The sequence below is a fragment of the Equus quagga genome, chromosome 21 (genome assembly GCF_021613505.1).
Source record: "Equus quagga isolate Etosha38 chromosome 21, UCLA_HA_Equagga_1.0, whole genome shotgun sequence".
Lineage (NCBI taxonomy): Eukaryota > Metazoa > Chordata > Mammalia > Perissodactyla > Equidae > Equus > Equus quagga.
The window spans coordinates 13570151-13590262 of record NC_060287.1 but is presented as its reverse complement, the minus strand read 5'-3'; the positions used below and the strand labels follow the sequence as shown (position 1 = coordinate 13590262).

Below are 20112 nucleotides of genomic sequence, written 5' to 3'. Positions count from 1 at the left end.
CCTCCATGCCTCCATCCTTCCATCCCTCCATCCTTCCATCCTTCCATCCCTCCATCCTTCCATCCCTCCATCCTTCCTCCCTCCTTCCTCTCTTCCTCCCTTCCTACTTTTTTTTCTTCTTTTCTTCCTCTTTCAATCAATAGGACTAGGGCAAAAAAAGCATTTTGTTAAGATACTTGGAAGTAGAATTGCTTCTCTGACAGGGTTAATAGTTGTGTTTGAAATTCAAAGCTAGCATGGTTCACTCTCCCCAGAAAATTTTTTAACATGGTACACCTCAGGGAATAAACACTCTAAATTAAAACCCCTCTTGCCTCTTTAACTTTGTGTCATTTAGCAAAAATATCTTGAAGGATGGAAGGAAGAGACCCTTATTTGCTTTAAATTCGAGGTCACTGTGTGACTAAGCCCAGCGTTTCAAGAAATATTAAACTGGAAGCCTGCTGGGAATTTGAGTCATGAGCTTAAGATACCGCTGGGACCAGGACAACTCTGACCTGATGTTGGTGTTTATTCAGAGCTTTGGTGGGAAGGAATCTTTCACCCTTGTACTTCTAATTAAGAAAGTCGTTTTTCAGTCACCTGTGAAATGATAGGGCTACTCCTTGTTTTCAAATCTGTTATTTGCTAATGGGTTGAAGACAACTTAGGAACCGAGGAGTTAGGAACTTCTGCTGTTAGTAGGGTGCTTTGATTATTTTACTTTGACCTCCTTAACCAGCTGTGTGAGGGTACTAGGTAAAAGTCAGGCCGTTAGCTTTAGACATTAGAGAAAAGCTTAAGTCACATAGTGGCTAAGCTTGCTTCTCCTTGTAGTTGTGTGCTTTTAATTGTTGAATTTGTCTGTACGGTACATAACATGTGAACATGGTAAATATGTTACTGAATTAAAAAAAGTCAGATGATAATTTAGCATTGCAGTAGTGAAGAAAGTAGGTTTATATGCAATCTTAAAATGGGAGTAGTATTGTAATTGTGGTGGTGACTTACTGACATGGTGTGGGTAAGAGAGCCTGACATGCAACAGGACACAAATCAGAGTTTGAGAATTACAAGTTCAAAATAAAAAAGAGGCTTCTTTCTTGAGGAATCTATTTAGAAATCGAGAGAGATGAAATGTTTAAGGGATGGTAACTGGTTTTTGAAAAGCACGCTTTTTAAGATTTTTTTCCGATTCCTGAATTTATGGATTTATAGCAATCTACAGTAGCGTGTTAGATTTATACACTGGAAAAGAAACAAATTAAGAGAAGGAAGGAGGACAGAAGAAAGTGGAGAACATCAAGAAAAAGTATTTGGAAACATGAAACACTCCCAAATGGGATGTAAGAAAGAATCCTCAAAACGAATTAATCACAGTTGCAGTGTTTCCCCTAAAGGGAATATTTGCACAATGGGTCATGTTGGCTCAAGTGTGATTTTTGAAAAACCTATTTTAAAAAAGTATTTCTGTGTAGTTATTCCCACACACGCTTTTCTAGCTTAGGTCCTGCTGCTGAAACAATGTGTGATACGGGCAAGGGGAAAGTCCTTTTCCCTCGTGAGCAGCAGCTGTGGACTCCAGAACAAGGGAGTTGGTTTGATTTCTCAATACTGAAATCCTGACTCTGTACATCAGTATACGCTGTGGTTGACAGTCAACAGTCAGGAGTTCAAGCCTGTGGTTTTAGAAGGAGTAGAGATGATTGGGTAAAAACCTAAAATATAAAAAAAGTTGTTATTTAGTTACTTGCCTTTTCCTTTTTCACTGGATGTAGGGGCAGGGGAAGGAAGAGGTTTGGGGGCTACCTGCTTTGTGCCACGCAGGGTGCTGGCTGCTTTGGTATCCCCTGTGACCTGTGACCTGGAGGTTCATTTTCTCTGTTTTGCAGATAAAGAAACCTAGTCTGATAGCTGCCTGAGTAACTTGCCTGAGGTCACAAGGCTAATTTCATTGGTGGTAGTGTGCGTTTTCCTGAGAATAGCCATCTTTTGAGGAGAAAACCAGTCTCTATCCGATTTTTAGCAAGTCCTCAAAAAACCCTGCTTGCAGCCTGTTAACCACAGAAGGCGTGCAATGCATGCAGTCCACCCAGCCTGGCTCTCCAGGGCCAGTCTCACTGGGAAGGCACAGTGTTTCCAACTGAGACGCATGCAGTTGATGTTCTCAGAGCTGATGTCCTGCTCCCTGCGCTTGCTCGCCAGAGAACTGTGGTCCCCAAGGGCAGCTCTCAGGCCCTTTTCCCCTCCCCAGATGCCAGCCCTGATGCAGTGTACCACAGAATTACGGTAGTGTTCTGTGAGGCAGAGAAGGCAACTATGTTTCTTGATATAATTCATTAAAATAGCTTGTCATGGTTTTAATCCTGGGTATTCCCAAGGCTAATTATGTTTGTCCACTTGAAGGAGCGGTTGCAGCAAATACAGAGCCTTAACTCTTCCTGGTTGAAAAGTTAAAACTCTTGACTATTACAGTTCTCCACGTGATTTTTTTTATTGCCCTATTTTCACCCACAATACTTTTATTTTAAAGACTACGCTATGCTAATAAACTAGGCTCTGTGACACAAATTGGAAATTGACAACGCATTTGTGAATTTATCAGAAGGAAGCGGAAATAGAGAGATGAGACGTATTTGGCTTCATTTTGGGAGTAGACCATGGTCAGGAAAGAGATTTTTGTGTTAGGGACGTCTGTGGCATATAGTGTATTTTTAAGTACACGTCAGGCATCTTCTTTTATTGTTGAGGCCTTGAGAAATGGAGTTATAAACCTCTCCACCTCTTTTTACTTACCTCATTTAAGCTTTATGGAATTTTGAACCCAAAAGAATCAAGCTGAATGGTTCCCTCTTCACTAAAAGGTACAAATTGAAACTATACTGGAGACACAAGGATGGGTAAGAAGGCTCATGTACATAATATTTTCTAGCATGCTTTGGATTTTGCATTTCCGAGTAAATGTTGGATCAACAAAAGGATTTGTATAAAAACTGCAAAAGGAGTGTTTTACTGTGATCTTTAATTAAAAGAATATATTGTATCTGGCCAAATAAGAAACTGTGTAAGTGACCAATCTGGGAAAAAGTCTTTCTGGAGTTCAGATTTATATTTATATGATTTCCTTAACCTATCATGCCTTTTAAAAAAATTTAATTGAAATAGACTGAATCTGCATGAGGCCAAGGATTGAAGATGGAAGCATTTTATTCACCATCTGGTTCTTCTCCAGTATCCGGATGTTTGGTGTTATTGAGGCAAAACTCAAAGCAGTGCATTGTTTGTTCTGTTAGTGAAATGCTGCTCTGACCCATCCTGGTAATGCTCGGCTGACCTCAATCAACGTGATGTTTTCTTCTCTCTCTTTTTTTTGTTTTGTGTGTTTTACTTTGAATTTCTTTTGCTTGGGCTTTCACAAATTGAGGTAATTTCATACGATCCTCAGATTTTCAGGTTGGAAGGGAATTTCATAAAAGCTATGGATGCTCTGGGTTTAAATGTACTTATCCTAGAGGTACCTTGTCCTGCTTTCCCATTTTCAAACAGGTTTGTTTCTTCAGACATCTTACTTAATGGAAAAACACAGAGGCTAGGTGGTTGGTGTGGACTGTAAAGCAAATACTGATAAATGCCACCATTTGGCATTTATACACCTTTTTTTTCCTTAATCCTCCTCTTTTCTGTTTTTGTTTCCTCTTTTCCCCGTTTTCCTTATTTCTCACATGACCTTTTCTCTTGTTTTAAATTGCCAGGGGTATCCACCTGATACAATTTTGTTATTGTTGTTAATTTAAAATTTCCAAAATATTCATCGTCTACATTTTACAGAGGAAGAAATTGAGCTCCTAAGAATTTAAATAAATTTTAAAACTCATACAGCTAGCAGTTGGGTGAACCCAGGATGAGAAATTCAGTCTTGATTTATTTCACACTTTTTTGTTTGTTTGTTTTTGCTGGCAATCTCAGAAACAGGGCTTGTGTCCCAGGTGTTAAGGAGTACTTAGTCACCAATCACTTCGGGGATGAGTCCAGCAGTAAGGTCCAAACCAACCTCAAGGAAGGAACTGTGATAACCGGAAGGACTGGGTCTCAAAAGTGGAATGGGAAAGGCCAACTACAGCACCCTTGTTTTTATAGCCTGTTTTCTTCTCCTGCTGTTAAAACATGGTCTTCAGAACAGTCTTAGGATCCATTTGACATTCTAGTACTTGGAGTGTACTTTCTAGGCTGGGAATTTAAAAAGAGGAGTTTTACAGTACAGGTGGGCATCTGTTCAGGCAGTGGCTTTGTTTCTACATATTATATACATTTTTTAATTCTATTTAAAAGTCAGTAGGGGAACTTCTGTTTGTAGATTAACAGAGCCACGTGCCTTTAGTTGACCAGTGTGATCAGAACATTCACAGGCCAGCTCTACTTATTGTTGACGAGCAATGTTCTAAAGCCATTAGTGGAGGTGTTTGGGTCCGTTGGTTCAGTTGGGGACGTCATAGTCAAAGGTTGTGGACCCCATTCCCATATTCTCCTGTGAAAAGGTAACAAGGTGAGAGGGCACTGTTAGTGGTGATAATGTGCCCTGAACCATGTGCACCTAGGTCCACCCCCTAGAAAGAGAGCGAGAGAAGAAACCTAATGGTAGCTGTTATGTGGACCACAGACTGGCCACATTCCTGACCTTATGAAGCAAACTGGAAAGGAATATTCTCACTCATGGGACAGTGGGCAAGAGAGTGTAGATGTCTCCACAGTCCCTAAGCCTGTAACAAGATCAGATTTGTCTCTGAGAGTTCTCTGTCCCCCTGATTGTGATAGTCACACTTGCTGAGTGTCTGTCTTCCTCAGTAGATGGTGAGTTCCGTGAATAGAAGCTTATTCATGAGAGTGTTGTCAGTGCTGTAGGCGCCTGGCACGTGGAAGGCTCCTGTAAACATTGCTTGAATTGAACTGTACCAATCGCAACTATTGGTAAAATCTGGCTTTTTGGGGTCAGAAATGGAGCCTTTATGTATTTATACATAATAGCTGCTAATTATTATGCATAACTTATGCATAGTATCTGCTGTCCTACATTTTTTTCTTCAGTCTTGTTAAATTAGAACTTGTAAAAGGAATAATATTTCTTCCTTAAAATTTATCAGCTTCTTTCCAGGCATATTAATTATGAAAGAAATAGTGAAACCGTTGGTGGCATTATAATGACTTGGCGCTTGAAATTGTTTTGTAATGCTAAGTTTCTTAAAAAACGCACAAACTACAATATATTAGAAAACATGTTCAACAAAGTCTTTGGGGGCAACATTTAATTTTTTTTAAGGAAGCGAAATGAAATATTTCTAGAGCCTTAAAGGCAGTTTCCTTAGCTTCATTCACAGTGGGCAGAGGATCCACCAGCTCGACACATGTAATTGCATTGGATTTGGTTGGTTGGCCATATGGAGGCATCTTGAAATCACACGTCTAGAATTAATTTTGGCATTCAGTAATCTTAAAAGTTAAAGGGTACCAAGAATGACTTTATGATTCAAAACCTGATAAATTATGGGACTTAAGTAGTACATGAAGCCCTTTTGTTATTTTTTTAAAAAATTAGGGTTTACTCTTCACTGGAGGTGAATTTCTCACTGTTAGAAGACTGTTATGTTCAACTAGATGAATAATGCTAAGGCAGAAAAGAATATTATTTTAAAATGGAACTTAGAAATTTCTAGACTAGCAATTCATTTTGAAATGCTAAGGAAAATGTATAGATTATCTGGGATATATATTTACAGGATTCAGATTTAACCAGTGCTCTCAAAGTAACTTTAACCCAGTTTCTTGCTTTGTGAACACAAAGTTTTTTCCAAACTTAACGTTATGCATGCTTGGAAGTGGATGTCTTTGGTAAACAGAAAAACATGTCTCATGGCTCACATATTTTTCTGTGTATTCGCATGCTTATAAATCATAGCCAAAAAAGACGTGCAGGCTATTTGGCTGTTGTTCAAAGTAAAAGGGTAGAAAATGAGCACCTTTACTCTTTATGTGGTATATTCTACTGGGTGCCTTCCTCGGCACGTATCCTGAGTCTCTGAACTGCCTTTTCCTTCCATTGTCCCTTATTGTCGGTCAGTATGGTATAGGGTGCATGAATTCTGTACATTAGTATGACTTTCCCACTCTTGGATTCCTCCGCAGAGACCCACACTTAATTTCTATTTTCGTGACCTGACTCTTGTAACTAAGGCATGATGTCTCATTTAAATTAACATTATTATCCTTTTCAGTGAAAAAGGCAAATGAGACTCAGGATTGGTTTGCTAGCAGTGGTCCCTGCCAGCCGTGTTTGTTTAAGCTTTGACTACTTGTCCATCCACCCTTTGACGTTTTATACATCCTTGTGCATATTCCTCCTGATGCTGCCAAGCGATATGCTTTCCTTTGAAGGTATCGTTCTAGTAACATGAACACATTCATTTATAGTTTTAAACTCTTGTACCACATTGTCTTTTTAACTCTTCAAAAGTGGTGAATTCTCTCATTGGAATTATTTGTCATTTTAACACAACTCTGAATGATCTTTCTTTTGAAAATTATTATATGTTCCATTTAATGGCATATTGCCTTAACCTGTAAGGTTCTGAGTTGCTAAAGGCAAAAATGACGATATTAGTTAATATTGAAAACAGGCAAAAATGGACTTCTGGGCAGTCAACAAAAAACATAAAATTAAAATCTGACTTTAAGTCTTTTGAAAATCTAAAATTAATATACATTTCCTCACGAGTCATAGATAGAAATCCAAACTTTGTTTTACATTATTGATCTTTAAATTGTTTTCATGTGTCACAGTGAGAGCAGTAAAAAGAATTTTCTAGCTATGTGAAGTAAATGGAAAGAGGAATAATAGCACACATTTCACTAAAACTGAAAAACCCCTGTGATGACGGTGTGTTAGGTTGGCTTCATTTGATTTTATTTTACAGTGAAATTTAAAGTTTTTTGTTTTTATTTTTTGGAATTCTGGTAAATATAAATAGCAGTCCATATACATATAGGTATAAAAAAGATATATTTTTAAAGACATCCAGCTGTGAATTTGTCCACTGGGGATAAGTAGCAAGTTGTTTCTCTGTAGCTTAAGTCATTTGCTGTCTTGAATACTTGAACAAAGCATCAGGAAAGAAAAAAAAATTGTCTTTCTACATGTTGCCTTGTGTGTGTCACAGAATTTAGCAGTTCTCAATGACCGTTGTCACTTTTAAAAAAATAAAGTAGTGGTGAGGGGATAGAAAGTTTTGGTGTGAGGAGGAAAGGAAAAATGACTTCTCAGCTCTGTTGATGTGCCCGTTTATTTTGCTTTAGGCCTATTTGTGTACTGTATTCTAGAGGGTGGCTGAAGGTAATAATTGGTGGTGAAAATATTAGTATCCTTAACACACTGCTGGGCAGTTTAACTATTAATCAGAGATACCATGGAGAAGAAAGAATTAGAGCTAGAGATTAGATAGGTTTCGATGTGGCTGTGAAATGGGCGAGTCATTTGATGTTTTCTGGCCTCAGTCTGTAAAATAAGGGAGGTGGACTAGAATGGTTATTTGGTTCTTCTCGACTCTCTGAGAATCAGTATCACTCCAAACGGGAGGTTTACTGTCACATGCAGTGAGTAACAGAGTGCACAGAACTGAGGGCTGAGAGGGTGTCCCTTATGATTTTTTGAGCTTGGCATTTAATATTTTACAGCAAAGTTTTTAGTTGAACATAATTGAACTTGTACTAGATAGGGTTAATAGGCTAGAACAAAAGGTCAAAGCATAAGGCATTAGGCTTAATTAAGGGAGCGCAGGAGTGGCAGGAGTGTGTGACAGTTAAATGGGTTTCCCACAGACTAATGTCGGTTCCAGTGCACCCATGCCTCAACTTAAGTGGGCGATTTTGTGCAAAGGGCAGCAGTGATTAGCAGTTTGACATGCCAGACACTTCTGGCCAATCCCATCTGTTTTAGAGGTTAAAAAAGCACACCTTTATGAGCTGATGGATTGATTTGTGTGCCGGTCTGGTAAAGATTAGAAGTCCAAGGCCAAGGCAGTAAATGTCAGTTAGAGAATATTGTACTTTCTTCGTTGGCTCATTGTTTTAACCGTCAACTTTTATAATGGGGTAACTGCTGTTTATGGAGCTGGACGAAGGATGGGTGGGGGAACAGGTGAGAGAGGAAGAACAGTATTTCCTAGCTGGAATTGGGAATGAGCATACTCTGTAGCAGGTGTTTCAGATGGAGATATGGCCTACTCCAGACATGCTTGATTTTGTGGAGTGTTTTTGGCCTGTTCCTTACAGTTTGAGTTGCCTTGTTCTTTTCTGAGCGTTATCTGAGCAACGCCATCAGTCCAGGATTTAATTTTACAGAGAAAATTGGTAAGTTTCTTTCTTTAGGCACTTCTTTTTCAGACAGATGGACAATTTATCTCCATACCATTACATATATTTAAAAAGTGTAATATTTTGTTCTTTGACCCTCCTGGGCAAGAGGAAAGGGAAGAGAAAAGAGAAAATGGAAAGAGGCGCACGCACACACACACGGGTACTTGCTTTGTGGGTGGATTCACTGTGCTCACCTGAGATTGATGCCTGCTGTTAAAATGAAGTGTGTCTGAACCTAGACTCGGACGTGTTTCTTTCTTCCACTCTGAGAGCTGTAAGTGATGCCATTAATATAGTTCATTTTCCGTTCAAGGTTGTAGCCCATATAAAGATACACAAAGGCTAGAGTGCAATTATAAAAGTTGGCTTTAACATATTCTGATGTCCAAGGCAAGAAAAATCCTACGTTTATGCGAATGAAATGGAACTTTAGATGTTGTGATCATAATCGATGAGCTTTAGGAACATAAAGCCTTTGGTTTTTCAAGAGGACAGAGGGAAGTGTTTGAGAAATAACAAAAAGTTCTCGTCTTTATCAGAAAATTATCATCAACCTGAGATTTAAGTTCAAATAAAAGTGTGACCAGAACACTGGAAACAGTATTAGAAGATTCTGATTGACCCCATGCTTTTATCCTTGTCAAAGGATGGGAACCATGAATTGCCTGTTACATAGTTATAAAGATTATATATATCATGTTAGACCCTCGATTGCTTCTTATAGCAAGAAAATTAAAATATCTAAAGAAGATATGGTCACTGAAAGTTATATGTGGGTCATAATAGTAACTAGTATTTAAAATATATGTATGCATTTATTTTACTACTAATCTATTCCAAAGTGAATAGAATTAACTTATAGAGAGAAATTGAGATATTTTATTTCTCATTTAAAAAGGACAGAGTGAGATCACGGTATTGGGATTTCTTTGGGAATATAGCACTTAAATAAATATGTATTCATCCTCGTGGCTTTGTGGAGTAGCATCAATTGAAATCATTTGGATCTAATACAGATTTACATGAAAAAAGTCTTGCCCTTCTATGAAGGGAGAGAAGGTGAAGGAGCATAAATTTTATAATATCATTGCTCCTCTTTCACTAAATCATTTTTAAATTGCAAAATATTGGCTTGAGTAGTGTAAAAGCACTTGGGTAGTAAATTAAATGTGGGAGATTTATCTAATTCCGTGGACAGAAACTTCTTAAATGAATCTCCTGGTGATGTTGTATTACACCTGAAACAAATATTTGATGCTCTACATTTGTACTAATATTATAAACATTTTTAGAGTACCCTAGATTCTATCCTTTTAGTTTCCTTCTCTTTTCTCCTTTAAATTCAAGTGCCAATAATATATAGTTTGTCTTAGAATTTTACTAAACTAAAGGGAAATACTTTGTAGGGTTAACTTGTTTATGTGTGTTTTGATATATTTCTGAGGTTTTTGAAGAATACACATTGTCGCTGGTAATTTATGGTAGTCAATTTCTGCCAGTCTATTCTATTTCACAGCTTTTACTAATGTGATATTACTGGCTTTGAAACACATAAAATCTGCTCCTCCAAAGCAAATTAGTTGAATGTATGCTTGTTTAGATTATAAAAAAATGGAAGTAGAAACTCTTAATATACCTAAGATCCTGTGTTTGCAATTCTTGTCCTAAAAATTGGTGTAGCTTTGTAACCTGAATTTTAGTTGTGAGAAATTTTTGTGAGACAATGGAAAAAATACTGGCCACATTTCACATTTTCATGTTAAATGCTCTTAGGGCATAGAATTGTCCTTTGCCTCTGTTCAGGCAGATTGATTTTAATGGGAAAGCCATAATATATGATGGACTTATTCAAATATATCTTCATAATATATTTGATATATACTTATATTTATAAAATCAATGTGTATTTGTGTGCTGTATTTCAAATAGAGTTGTCTGCACCTGTTGATTGCAATTTTTTTATCCCCTAATGAGGGAGGGAGGTTTGCAACCACACTCTCGTCCTCTGTATTGCATACATTTTACTTTTTTCTATTTTGTGACCTTGCAGTCAGTGACTTCAGCCCAGAATAGTTTCAAAGTCATGTAAATGAATGCAATTAAGGTATTGCTTATCATCTTACATAGTTCAGATGGAACCTTATTGGATAGAGAGGTTTGTTTGCTTTATGAGGAAGGTCAAAATAAGGTTAAATTTTATTACATAAAATGATTTAGTAATGTTTTTATTTAGCTGCTGAAAAAGTAGTGTCCTAATAGGAAATGATAATGCTTTTTTGTTTAATCACTAGGAGATCTCTTCAGGGTTTCTTTTGTTTTTTCTCTCTCTAATAGTTATGTTTCTATTTTAAGGGGATGCCTTCTGTCTACTTCTAAAACTTGGGGAACATTCTGCCCTTAGTTATGATTCTAGATATCTTTGACTTACACATGTAGTGACATTCCCTGCTGCAATGGAGGGTAGCTTAGGAGCTGATGATGTATGTGCTTAGAGGATTTGTGTTAATGCCCAGTTATCATGCCAGTTGGTGCAGGACCTGAGACAGCGGGACCAGAGTCCCAGTTCACCTGAACAGAAAGTTAGCCTGCCACCTGGCTGAGCTGATTGTCTTTAGGGGTTGGGAGAACATTGACATGGATCCTTGAAGTGTCTTGCCAATGAAGAACTGAGCGTGTGTGTGTGTGTGTGTGTGAGTGAATTAATTAAAAGAAAAGCAAGTATTCTTCATTGTAGTTGGCCCATATATCTATCTTCTTTCCTTCTATGGTATTATTTTTATTTCACCATGGTATATTAATTGTTGAAGTCTCTGAGATTCACTGATTCATGGAGCAGACATTTACTGAGCATCAGCTCTATGCCTTGTTCCTTGCTGGGTATTCAAAGATGGAGGAAGGGTTCCCAGGGAGACTAACAATAAACAAGATACAGAGAAAGTGCTCTAGAAGCGTAGTGGTTGAGGAGCCTGCTTTGCTGGGATGTTGAGGAAGCATTACTCAAAGAAATTTGGGGGGCCATCCCAGTGGTGCAGCGGTTAAGTTTGCACGTTCCACTTTGGCCACCTGGAGTTCGCCGGTTCACATCCTGGGCGCGGACCTTTGGGCTGCTTATGAAGCCATGCTATGGCAGGCGTCCCACATATAAAGTAGAGGAAGGTGGGCATGGATGTTAGCTCAGGGCCAGTCCTCCTCAGCAAAAGGAGGAAGATTGGCAGCAGATGTTAGCTCAGAGCTAATCTTCCTCAAAAGTAAATAAATAAATAAAATTAAATAAAAGTTACTCTTTAAAAAAAGAAATTTGGTATCCGTGTATGGTTTTAAGGAAACTGAAGGGCACTGGTAAACTGAAGTGATAATGAAAATAGCTACTTTATATTGGGAGGTTAAAGTTGAGGTTTATGGATATATTTGGGGACTAAGCTATAATTCTTGAGAACTGATCATAGGCTATGGGATAGGAGTTGAGAATTCTAGAAACGAGATATACGTAAACCAGATACAAGTGCCGTGGCTGACACAAATGGCGTGGTGCTAGAGTGGAATCGGAGTTCGCATCATGTCTTCCTTATCACCTGCTGGCTTCACTGTCTCTCGGCCTGTTGATCAATATAAAGTTTCCTCAGCCACCGCAGTATTGGAGTGTAGGCTGCATCTCTTGCTGGCTAAAAACTTTTTCTCTCACTGTTTTGTTCTTGAAAGTACAGACTTTCCCACATGTTGATGTCATTCTGCATCTAGGGTGGCTCCAATTCTGAGTTTACCTTTTTTTTGTTCCTAGTGGTCCGAAAAAAAAAAAAAATGAGGTATTTCAAACTCTGTGTTGACTGCCAAATAATTCTAATACTTTTCCTCCCGGAATTCTTGATCAGAATTCCTCTTCGCCATCGATGTTAACTTCTCACATCCTTGAGAAGAGGTGATAGTGTTTACGCAATGTGAACACAGATAGGTAGTGTATTTTAGTAAATAATTTTGTAATGCAGATTTTTGTCAGATGTGGTCAACAGCTATGCCCAAGGGAAGCATATATAGTTAAGAATATTTTTTATCTTGTGATACATCTTTTTTGTTGTTTTTTGAGATAATTTTAGTCAGTAGTTAAGATTCCATGGTAAAACGTGCTATTGAAATTCTTTGAGATAAGATGCACTCGAAGTAACTCTTATTTCTCTTAATTTTCAGGGAGTGTTTGGATTCTGAGCTATTTCAGAGCTCTTTCCTCAGGACCCATTATTGTGACATTTGAGAGAAACACATCCGGAAGGTATTGTATTTTGTCTCATTGCTCCATTTTTTAAAGAATATAGTTAAGCCTTTCCAGTTATAGGAAAGAAAGAATATTATGCCATATTTCGTTATTTATTTTTCTTTAAGTTTCGCATATTGGTAAAGTAGTTTGACGTTTGTAACAGAGGAGAGTGATATCTTTCAGTGTTGGTAAATTCTGAATTTTGTGTGGGTAAAAAGAAATCTGGTTTTGGGGCCGGCCTGGTGGCGCATCAGTTGATTGCGCACGTTCCGCTTCTTGGCAGCCCGGGGTTCGCCGGTTCGGATCCCGGGTGCGGACATGGCACTGCTTGGCAAAAGCCATGCTGTGGTGGGTGTGCCACGTATACAATAGAGGAAGATGGCACGGATGTTAGCTCAGGGCCAATCTTCCTCAGCAAAAAGAGGAAGATTGGCAGTAGTTAGCTCAGGGCTAATCTTCCTCAAAAGAAAAAATAGAGAAATCTGATTTAGACGGAAGAGGTTTTGCCTATTTTAAACACCTGAAGTATTTGCAGTTTACCTTTTCAGTACAGAATTATTTTAAAGAATGTTTTGATTTGAAAGTGAGATGTGAAATGTTCCCGTTTATCTAAGACGGTGTGAAATATACATTAAACAATCAGGCAGTCTTAAAGTCCTTCCTGCCTATGACAACATTACCTGCTAGGGTAGGGATCAGCTGCCATCTGTATTTCCATCAGAATCCATGGACATTCAACCAGGTCACCTGACTGTGCCTCTGAACGTCCATGTCCTGAGTTCCCTATCTGCGTTATCACGTAGATTGGTGTAGCGTAATAATTCATCTGCCTGCAGACCCTGAGGCTCAGGACATATGATGTATTACTAGGAAGGAAGGATATTAAGATCATCAGTGGAGACACTTACCTGTTTTTGTCTTTTGCAACCCAAGACCCCATGTGGATACGCCTGCTGATTGGACTAATGTCAGCAGTGAGCTGTCCCCTTCAGCTTTATCCAAGGTTTCCTGCTTAGTGTCCATCTTTATACCTCCCCTAAGTCTTGTGTTTTCCTTTTAAAAAACTTGCCAGCTGTTTTGCTTGGAATAGAAACAGATGAAGGAAGGACATATAAATACATTTAATAAAATAATGTATTTGTTAAAGTTGTAGAGAACAGGTCAGCTTCTTTGAATACATATTTACGTTATTGACCGGATATTCATGATTTATATTCACATTATATAACACAAAAACCAGCTTTACAGATTTTCTTAATCACTTGTCAAGCAGTTTGAATTTCTAGGATTGGATGAATGTAGTTTGTATGTTTCTATCGCACATGATATTGAACTTTTAAAGTAGAAACTCCCTGTGTTGAAGATTATTCACTGTTGGCAAAACAGCATTTTCCTTCCTCCTGTCAGTTATGAGGGGCCGGGTAAAAGCAAAAAAGAAATTTAAATACGTACAACAGGACTGTAAGAGAACTTGTAAATGAACCTCCAAATATTAACTTTAATTTTTACTGTATATACTTTATAAGTGAAATGATATCATCAGAAACTCTGGATTTTGTGGAATTTAAAGTTATCTTTTTAAATTGAAGAGAAGAATTAACTATTAAAGTTAAATATTTGAAGATATAAACATTCAAATAGTTTATATTTGTTAGTTATAAAGAGGATTGTTACACTTTTAAAGTCATTATGTGAATCATCCCTTTATGAAAGTTTATCATGTAATTTCAGAATTAAGAGTAGATTTGAGTAAAGTTGAACTGGTTTCTTTTTTCTTGAGGAAGATTGTCCCTGAGCTAACATCCGTGCCAATCTTCCTCTATTTTGTATGTGGGATGCTGCCACAGCACGGCTTGATGAGCAGTGCATAGGTCCACGCCCAGGATCTGAACCTGCACGCCACGGGCCATTGAAGCGGAGTGCACAAAACTCAACCACTACAGCACCAGGCTGGCCCCTCTATTTTCTATTAGAAAGAAACTGCAGAGAAATTAAATTCAGCTGCAGGGTTAAGTAGAAAAACTCTTGTGTAAATTCAGCATAGGAATTGGTTTAAGTAATTATTTTGAAAATAACTCATTGGGTGGTGAACATGATGTACTCTACACAGAATTCGAAATATATTACGATGTACATCTGAAAGCTATATAATGTTATAATCCAATGTTACTGCAATAAAATAGAAAAGAAAAGAACTCGTGATATGTCAGGCCCTTTTTAAAATAAAATAAGTTACGTATTTTAAAAAACAAAAAACCTTTGACTGAAGTATAACTTCATGTAGTCAAATAGATTGCTTGCCAGTTCAGTGATTTTTCACATAAGCACATCCTATGTAACTAACACCCTGCTGTCTTTCCTGACCAGTACTGCTTCCACCCAATGGAAACTAATCTTTGGCATTTTTTACCATAGATTAGTTTTGCCTGTTTTTGAACTTTATACAATTAGAATCATGTAGTATGAACTCTGGTGTCTGGGTTTTTTTGATCGATATTATGTGTGTGAGAGTCCTATCATTTGCCCCCCCACCATCTATATTCCATTGCGTGATTATACCATCATTTATCCCTTCCACTGTAAATGGACACTGATCTCTTTCCAATCTGGGGCTACAAATAAGACTGCTGTGAACTTCTTTGTATCTTTTGGTAGAAATAAGCCTTCATTTCTGATAAGTATGTGCACAGGAATGGAACTGCTGAGCTGTGGAGCATGTGTGTGTGTAACTTTAGTGTAATAGATACTGGGTGCTTTTAAGGACGGTTAGGAAATGTCGATCAGTGTATCTTTTATTAATGATCGATCTTATTGTGAGATCGAATTATTTTCTCCAACTTTGTGTAAACTCTACAGTTGTTTGTTAGGAGTTATGAAATTTTCCCATCTATTAAAAATGAATTGCCTGTTCTCTGATTCCATTATGATATGTATTTGCTTTATGAAATTTATATCTATCCTAACCCTAGTGAAGGAAAATAGGACACAGAACTCTCCTATAAGTACTTAGGACTGTGGAAATTCTGAGGGCGGATTTTGAAACAATTTAGACATTTTGTGTAATGAAGGCTTTTATTCCATTGTTGAATTTTTGGATTTCTCTTTGAATATCTAAAATAATAGATACTCTTGAGTTATAAAAAAAAATTACTTCAGCATTTCTGATGAATGTTTCTTGCTACCTTAACTGTGTTTGTGTTATTCTGTTTGACTCTTGATTTCAAGTTGAATTATTCGTTCTAGACCATAAGTACGAAAGAAGTTTTACATTAATCTTTTTCTCAGTCATTGCTATAGAGCAGTGCTGTTCCATAGAAGTGTAACAGGAGCTACACATGTGATTTTAAATTTCCTATAGCCATGTTAAAAAAAGGGAAAAGAAACCGGTAAAATTAATAAAATATTTAACCCAATATCTGCAAAATATTATCACTTCATTGCATAATATAAAATTACGAGATATTTTACCTTCATTTTCTGATGCTCAGTGTTTGAAATTCACTGTCTGTGTTCCCTCACACCACATCTCCACTCAAACCAGTCACTTCTCAAGGGCTCAGGAGCCACATGTGTCTAGTGGCTTCTGTGTTGGACAGCACAGCTTGAGTTTTTTAAAGAAATGCTTTAGTCAATTTCATATCTAGTTAAAATTATCCTTAAAAATCCAATAGAGGGGGCTGGCCCAGTGGGGTAGTGATTAGGTTTGCATGCTTTGCATGCTTTGCTTGGTGGCACATGGCTCGTAGGTTTGGATCCCAGGCATGGACCTACGCACCACTCATCAAGCCATGCTGTGGCAGCCTCCCACATACAAAATAGAAGAAGATGGGCACAGATTTAGCTCAAGGCCAATCTTCCTCAGCAAAAAGAAGAAGATTGGCAACAGATAATAGCTCAGGACTAATGTTCCTCAGCAAAAAAAAAAAAAAGAAAAAAAAATCCAATAGAAAGAAAGATACCATGTCGGATGCTGATACACCATCTTTTAGTAGGTCTTAAACAACTTGTTTTCCCTTCAGTGTTGGAATAAACAACATTTTCTTTGGTTGAACACCAGATAAAGCAATTAGCCAGCGTTTAGGGGACATGTTGTATGAAAAATGTGTATCTTTAAACTGTAAAATCAAAATCCGTAACAACAGATTCACATCTTCCATCTTACTCTATGCTGGGCAGAATTTTAGTTTGTTTCTATTATTTTTAAAAAAAAACATGGCTGATTTAGTTTGAATGTGATAAACCTTATGATGTAACTCTACTATCTTCTGAATAAAATAGAGCAGTTTAAAAAGAAAAGGGTGCATGTATGCATCTAGATGTGCCTATGGCTTTTCATTAATTAGGATATTTAAAGATTACCTAAACTTTGAGGATTAATGTTTGTTCATGTATATATTTGCGGAGTAAGTGCAATCGAGAACTATAATCTGTCTCACATGAAGTTGGGTCAGATTTTGCCACCAAATTGCTTTGCTTTAAGGTTTTTAGTGTTCAGGATGCAGAATCTGGACACAGGACTACTGGCCTGTGAAAGTGGTCACACAGGGAGTTGTTGTGGTGGGTAAAACCCCGTGAGTGCCTCTGCCATCAGTGCCTGTGTCAGCTGTTATTCTAAGTTCCAGATCGGAGATAGTTGTTTCAAAGCCTTACCCACCAACATGTTTTCTTTGTTTATAGTACGCCCTCTTCCCTTTTAAATGAAGTCAACTATACTTTTTGACATTCATTTCTAATAGTGCATCTTACTGGCTATTAAAAAAAAAAGGAAAATTATTCCTCTGCTGAAAAGCCTTCATCTCGGTTGCAGTAAAACTAAGGTGCATGCAGTAGCTGATAAGGCCCTGGCATCTTCTCGGGGAGGCCCAGCCTGGCGACCCCTGCACTCAAAGTGGAGGCCCCCTCCCTTTCCTCTCTCCTTTGTTCTTTTTCCACAGCACTTATCACCTTTAAAAATACCATGAAATTTTTTTTTTCCCAAAAATTAGTTGTTTGTTGATTGTTTTCCCCTTCTAAACTGAAAGCTCCCTGAGGGCAGGAATCTTTTTCTGTCCTGTTCATTACTGATATGTATCTGAAAGAACCTAGAGTAATGCTGGGCATCGGCTGGTGCAGCCACTATGGAAAACAGTATGGAGGTTCCTCAAAAAATTAACAGTAGAACTGCCCTGTAATCCAGCGCTCCTCCTTCTGGGTATATATCCAAAGAAATTGAAATCGGGATCTTGAAGAGACTACCTACACTCCCATGTTTATTGCCGCACCATTCACGATAGCTAAGATGGAGGCAACCCATGTGTCCGTCAGTGTATGAATGGATAAAGAAAATGAGGTATTTACATACAATGGAATAGTATTCAATCTTAAAAAAGAAGGAAATCCTGTCATTTGTGACAACGGGGATGAACCTAGAGGATAGTATCCTAAGTGAAATAAGCCAGACACAGAACAAGTACTACATGACCCCACTTATATGAAGAATCTGAAACAGTCAAACTCAGAGAGGCAGAGACAGAATGGTCTCCAGGCACTGGGGGAGGGAGGAGGCAGGGAAGTGTTGGTCAAAAGATACGAACTTTCAGTTATGCAAGATGGATAAGTCCCAGAGATCTCCTGTACAGCATAGTACCTATAGTTAACAGTACTGTAGTTTATACTTAAAAACTTGCTAAGAAGTAGATCTTATGTTAAGTATTCTTATCACATAAAAAACCAATAAAGAGGGCGGGAGTAAACTTTTGAAGGTGATGGAGACGTTCATGGCATTGATTGTGGTGATGGTTTCACAAGTACATACTTATCTCCAAACTCGTCAAGTTGTATACATTAAATATGTACAGCTTGTTGTGTATCAGTTATACCTTCATAAAGTGTTTTTTTAAGAAAAATGCTGGGCATGTAGAAGGAGCTCATAAATTTTTAATGACTAAATATTTACTGAATGCAGAGAGAAGATATACTTTTTTCATTCCTGCAAATTTACCTTAATCGATTTTCTGGGGGAAGACTATTTAAAGCAAGAGAAAATGAAATTTTTGGTTGTATATATAATAATATATTTTGATAATTTGCATTAGTTGAAGTAGTTTATTCATCAAATTGTTATGTATATCCCTATGAAAGGTAATATGTAGATATGAGATTTTTAAAAAATACGGTTTATTGTTATGGTCGGGTAATTTATCTTTTTGGTATACATATGTGCATTTTTCTATTTGGGTCATAAAATAATGTTGGTAATCAGTTTGAGAAGTGCATTTATATTTCTTTTGTTTCTGTAAACTATAGAGACATACATTATATTTTGGTATTTTGGTATGAATCAGGCAGACCTTGACAGTTTTTAAGAAGTAATTCCTATATAGTGTAGATTGTCTTCATTTTATACAGGTATTTTCTAATTGTAGTTTTTGAAAGTTTTCTTTTTAGGCCACCTACAATAAATGTTTTTAAAATAGTACAAAAGTATAATCAGAGACATATTCAGAAATGGTGTATGACACCTTAGAATACTTTCAAAGGAGATGTTATGAATCTTTATACCATTATAGAATAGGTAACTTTATGAGATGATTTAAGTAAAGTTTTTCCTGCAAGTCTATTTGCAAGTTTTTGGTTTTATATTATACCTTTATATATTGAACACATCATCGCAGACAACCATGTATTGTATATTACTCTTTCAATAATCATTTTCATTAGAACAGGAAGAATTATGAGTTTTGGTTTATTTCTTTCTTTCCACTGCCATCTTCCAAATTTAAGCTTTAGTGCTTTGCGATTGTTAGTTCCTGAAGTAGCTTTCTAACTGGTCTTTTGCCTTTTAGTTTTTATTATCCAGCACAGTCTGTGTGCTATAACACAATAAAACTTTCTGAAGAAAGTGTCATAACCCTGAAGAAAGACCTTTGCCCACAAGATAAGGCCAAGTCCTGTTTCTGTCTGGCTCGTGCTTGTCCCAGCATCGTATTTCATCTGTCTTCTCCTTAAACATGTTACTTGCATTTTTCTTATACTGCCGCACTATTTTTGCCATCTTCATCTTAGATGTCTTGTGATCCCCACCAGTTTTCTTTTACCAAAACGCTACCCATCCTGTGATTTGTGTGATCATCCTAAAGAAAGGAACATGTGTCATCTTCCACTCTCCTTAGTTGTTGATGAGTACCGTTCACACTGCGTTTATTTTATTCATCTCTTCTGCAAGATTGTAAACTTCCAAAGGGAAGGGACCATATCCTTTATAAATTTGTGATTTACAAAGCACTCAGCTTGATGCCTCACATAATGGGTGATCAATCAAAGTGTTGATGAAAGAACAACTTTAGAAACAATTAAAAAAGGGTAAAAATTCATCCTGTATTATATTACACAAGTTGTTTAAACTTATTGTTCAACTGTTTATCTGTGTAGTTTGTGTGAAGAGGAAATGACAGCATGTGTGTTAGAAATTTGCTGGTTCCAAAGTGTGATGTGAGTATTTG

The 20112-nt window shown here is 37.3% G+C and overlaps 1 protein-coding gene across 5 annotated transcripts in view; it reads left to right on the top strand.

Annotated features, from left to right (window-relative positions):
- The window catches only part of NRIP1 (nuclear receptor interacting protein 1), a 93206-nt gene that overhangs the window by 7048 nt on the left and 66046 nt on the right, over window positions 1-20112 (top strand). For all 5 annotated transcript variants that reach the window (XM_046648048.1, XM_046648047.1, XM_046648044.1 and 2 more), the window contains exon 2: window positions 12565-12646. The gene's annotated coding sequence lies outside the window, so the exon portion shown is untranslated. The remainder of the gene's footprint in view (window positions 1-12564; window positions 12647-20112) is intronic.